Source organism: Tupaia chinensis, unplaced genomic scaffold, assembly GCF_000334495.1.
Source record: "Tupaia chinensis unplaced genomic scaffold, TupChi_1.0 Scaffold000318_1, whole genome shotgun sequence".
In the NCBI taxonomy this organism is placed as follows: Eukaryota; Metazoa; Chordata; class Mammalia; order Scandentia; family Tupaiidae; genus Tupaia; species Tupaia belangeri.
Window position 1 is genome coordinate 1,022,434 of NW_006159811.1, and position 5,223 is coordinate 1,027,656.

At 48.1% G+C, this 5,223-nt stretch overlaps 1 protein-coding gene across 1 annotated transcript in view; it reads left to right on the forward strand.

Annotated features, from left to right (window-relative positions):
• The window catches only part of SCD5 (stearoyl-CoA desaturase 5), a 173,996-nt gene that overhangs the window by 96,129 nt on the left and 72,644 nt on the right, over nt 1-5,223 (forward strand). The gene's annotated exons all lie outside the window — the stretch shown is intronic.

The following is a 5,223-nucleotide window of genomic DNA, read 5'->3' on the forward strand; positions in this document are numbered from 1 at the left end:
GGCAAAGTGATAGCCCATGGCAGGCCTTCAGGGGCCTCGACTCCCTCTCGTCTCCTTCGTGATGTTCCACTGGGTGGTGGTGCACCCACCCATTGATGGGCAGTGGGTTGCTTCCACCTCTGGTTGCTGTGACTCATGCTGGGGCACCGATGACACTGTATCTATTGGAGACCCTACTTGCTTTCTTCTGGGTATACACACCAAGTGGGATTGCTGGCTCTAACGCTAACTCTACATTCATCTTTTTGGGAACTACGGAGCTTTTCCATACCCGCTGCACCGTTTTACACCCCCAAAAGCAACGTGCAAGGGTTCCACTTCCACATCCTTACTAACACTTGCTATTTTCTGCGTTTTTATAGTAGCCATCCTAGGGGGTATGAAATGGTCAGATGCAAGTTTCGGTTTTGTTTTTTAAAATCAAATCCTCCTTTTCCAATCCCAGAGCTTTGCAGCTGCTGGTTTCTCTGAATCCTGCCTCCTTGCCACCTTGCTCACTTGACTCCTCATCCTTAGGTGTCAGCTGAAGTCTGGATTTTTCTGCAAAGCTTCCTCTGGTCCCCCAAACGGAAGCATCCCCCTCGTCACCTCTCCTCGCCATACGTGGCTGTTTCCCTTTCCCACTCCTGAGCTCCCAGTCCTGAGCTCAGTGGCCAGTGTATAATAGACCTCAGTACCTCGTCTCATGACGTCTTGGATGACGTGGTGCTCGCGTTTATGACAGGCAGAAGCTGAACTGGGTGCAGAATGATGGTGAGGGTGTTACTGGCAAGCTGGTAAAAGCAGAGGTGAAACAAGGGTGTGGCCTGGGCTTGTGCTCTGAGCTGACTGACAGGACGGACCTGTTCTAGCTCCTCTAGCCCTCAGCCTCCAGGGCCACGCAGTCAGCAGGGGCTCTTCCTGCCTTAGGTTGTATCCTGGCTCTAGCACTTACATCCGGAAGCCGGAGATCGTGTGTGATCTACCCCTGGACCAGTGCTGAGTGTTTGCTAGAGGAGTCACTGTGTGTGAAGTGCTGGGAGCCGGGCCTGCACACAGGGCGCTCAGTCGGCGGTCGCTCTTGTTTGGTATTCTCTGTCTCTGCATGCTGTAGAGACACAGATTTCTAATTTAGGGCTAGAAAGTTCTGTCAGTCGCTTCCTGTTGAGCACTTAGAGCTGGCTCCTGGAGGGGGGCTGTCCCTCTCCCTCTGATCAGGTTCTGCATTAAGGGCCTTTTAATTTGAGGCTCTTAGCATCTCATCAGGACTTTCTATACTGTGTGGGAGAGAGTCACCATGGTCATTATCCAAGTGCCAAATGGCGGGGTGAAGATAGAGCTTCTGTCTCGTCGTGGAAGCCAAAGGCGCTGTGGACGCTCCATCTTCTTGGCAGCCCCAGCCTGCCCTCGTGATTCAGGCTTGGGCAATGAGGTGTTTCTGCCAGGGGATCTTGGGCCTCGGGACTAGGGGTAAGGTCAGACAGAGTTCTCGGCAGCTGTGAAAGCTCAGGGTCCGTGGTGTAACATGAGTGTCCGTGGTGGCAAGTGTCCAGGCACGATGATGCTCATGGTGGCATCTTAGGGCAAACTGGTAGGTTTTGTTTGTTTTCGTTGTGTTTCCTTTTGTGACCTTATGTTTTACATCGAGAAAATACATGTAATAAAATCTAATATGAAGTTAATACTAGTTTTGTTCATGTGTTTGTTTTGGCAGAGAGACGGACAGAGGGAAAAGGAGAGGAGGTGCTGCCCTTGGGAAAGTCACTGTGCAATCCCTTCTCTTTCAGCTCTCCCTCCCTATGGGATATTTGGGCATGCGTGTTCTTACCCAGCTTGTTTTTCAAGCCATTTGGTCTGGGACTTGAACTGCGAAGTCAGCCACATGGAATATGGTTCCCTTAGCCACTTGACTGACCTCGGTTCCAGTCCTAGACATGGTAACTTGAAAATCATGCCAGGCACATGTGCGTGCATGCACAAAATCCCAAGAGAAGAATGGTGGAGAAGGGATTATGGTGTGGCCATCTCCCAGGGGGTGATTTCTCACTTTCTCTCTGTCTTTTTAAACTAACAACTTTATTGAGTTATAAGTGACATACTGTGAGTGCATACACCCTCTGGCAAAAACGTTAAAAAAAGAAACTTATTTGAATATTAATCTCTACAGAGATCATAGGAGAGAAGTGAAGCACAGTGAATTAGCCCTGTCAAAATAGAGTGACTGACCCGATCTCCATGGCATAGTTGCAGCACACGACTGGAGCTGGAAGCCATGTGCTGACCTGCTTCGAGTCCCCAGCCCAGCACCTGAACACATACTGGGCAGGTACATGCATGCCTTGTCAGGCCGGGGGAATGGAGGTAGGGATCTGTTGAGGGTGTTTCCCTCTCTCTCTTTTTTAAATCTTGAATTAAAAAACAGAACAAAACAAACAAACAAAAAAACAACCGAGCCCTGCTGTGGGACAGCCCGTACATTCCGCACATCCAGCCCAGAGTTTGTGCAGCTAATCCTTGCACGGACAATGACCAGAACTTGCTTTTCTCCCAAGAGACTCTATAGAGTGTAGGTATCCCAAGTGCAAGCTAGTTTAAACAGGGAAAGGAGTCTGCTGGCTCAGATAGCTAGGAGAAATACTGGGAGGCTCACAGGGTCGAGAGACAGATTGCAGAGTGCCAGGGCCTGCCACCAGTGGCTCAAGGCAGGCAGCCCTGTAGCTCCTATGGACATCTCTAGCTGTGTGCCTTGCTTTCTTGGCCTTGTTTTTTGCTGTTGAGGTCAGGTCTTCTCAGCTTGGTGGCACATGACCTTCCAAATACCCCAGCTCAGACTTTAGGCTAGAAAAGAGAAGAGGTGGATCAGGTATTTCTTTTCTTTTTTCTTTTTAAAATAATTTATTATTTAATTTGCTATCGGTGCTTACCAGAGAGAGATAGACAGACACCCAGAGATAGAGAGAGGGAGAGAAAGTGAGAAGGCAAGCCACCAGGACTGGGACTCGAATTGCAGTAAGCCATGTGGGAATCTGGCACCTTACCCACCATGCCACTTGCTGGCCAAAGGTATTTATTTTCATGTCCAGGAAGTTGGGGTACTATGCTAGGCCAGGCTGGGGTTACCTGGCCACATTCCTGTTGCCAGGAGAAGGATGATTGAATACCAATAGCCACTACTGCCCAGTACATGCTCTGACTGAGCCCATTGTTGGCTACTTGGGCATGGATGTACCAGCCATGCAAGTGATCCCCAAATTACTGGATAGTCCCAAAAGGACAAGACAATACCATAGTTTATAATAAAGGCCTAACTGGGAAATGCGGTTGGAGTGGTGGTTTGTTTTGTTTTGTTTTGTTTTGTTTTGTTCTCAGCAGCTGTGAAAGCTCAGGGTCCGTGGTGTAACATGAGTGTCCGTGGTGGCAAGTGTCCAGGCACGATGATGCTCATGGTGGCATCTTAGGGCAAACTGGTAGGTTTTGTTTGTTTTCGTTGTGTTTCCTTTTGTGACCTTATGTTTTACATCGAGAAAATACATGTAATAAAATCTAATATGAAGTTAATACTAGTTTTGTTCATGTGTTTGTTTTGGCAGAGAGACGGACAGAGGGAAAAGGAGAGGAGGTGCTGCCCTTGGGAAAGTCACTGTGCAATCCCTTCTCTTTCAGCTCTCCCTCCCTATGGGATATTTGGGCATGCGTGTTCTTACCCAGCTTGTTTTTCAAGCCATTTGGTCTGGGACTTGAACTGCGAAGTCAGCCACATGGAATATGGTTCCCTTAGCCACTTGACTGACCTCGGTTCCAGTCCTAGACATGGTAACTTGAAAATCATGCCAGGCACATGTGCGTGCATGCACAAAATCCCAAGAGAAGAATGGTGGAGAAGGGATTATGGTGTGGCCATCTCCCAGGGGGTGATTTCTCACTTTCTCTCTGTCTTTTTAAACTAACAACTTTATTGAGTTATAAGTGACATACTGTGAGTGCATACACCCTCTGGCAAAAACGTTAAAAAAAGAAACTTATTTGAATATTAATCTCTACAGAGATCATAGGAGAGAAGTGAAGCACAGTGAATTAGCCCTGTCAAAATAGAGTGACTGACCCGATCTCCATGGCATAGTTGCAGCACACGACTGGAGCTGGAAGCCATGTGCTGACCTGCTTCGAGTCCCCAGCCCAGCACCTGAACACATACTGGGCAGGTACATGCATGCCTTGTCAGGCCGGGGGAATGGAGGTAGGGATCTGTTGAGGGTGTTTCCCTCTCTCTCTTTTTTAAATCTTGAATTAAAAAACAGAACAAAACAAACAAACAAAAAAACAACCGAGCCCTGCTGTGGGACAGCCCGTACATTCCGCACATCCAGCCCAGAGTTTGTGCAGCTAATCCTTGCACGGACAATGACCAGAACTTGCTTTTCTCCCAAGAGACTCTATAGAGTGTAGGTATCCCAAGTGCAAGCTAGTTTAAACAGGGAAAGGAGTCTGCTGGCTCAGATAGCTAGGAGAAATACTGGGAGGCTCACAGGGTCGAGAGACAGATTGCAGAGTGCCAGGGCCTGCCACCAGTGGCTCAAGGCAGGCAGCCCTGTAGCTCCTATGGACATCTCTAGCTGTGTGCCTTGCTTTCTTGGCCTTGTTTTTTGCTGTTGAGGTCAGGTCTTCTCAGCTTGGTGGCACATGACCTTCCAAATACCCCAGCTCAGACTTTAGGCTAGAAAAGAGAAGAGGTGGATCAGGTATTTCTTTTCTTTTTTCTTTTTAAAATAATTTATTATTTAATTTGCTATCGGTGCTTACCAGAGAGAGATAGACAGACACCCAGAGATAGAGAGAGGGAGAGAAAGTGAGAAGGCAAGCCACCAGGACTGGGACTCGAATTGCAGTAAGCCATGTGGGAATCTGGCACCTTACCCACCATGCCACTTGCTGGCCAAAGGTATTTATTTTCATGTCCAGGAAGTTGGGGTACTATGCTAGGCCAGGCTGGGGTTACCTGGCCACATTCCTGTTGCCAGGAGAAGGATGATTGAATACCAATAGCCACTACTGCCCAGTACATGCTCTGACTGAGCCCATTGTTGGCTACTTGGGCATGGATGTACCAGCCATGCAAGTGATCCCCAAATTACTGGATAGTCCCAAAAGGACAAGACAATACCATAGTTTATAATAAAGGCCTAACTGGGAAATGCGGTTGGAGTGGTGGTTTGTTTTGTTTTGTTTTGTTTTGTTTTTTTTTGC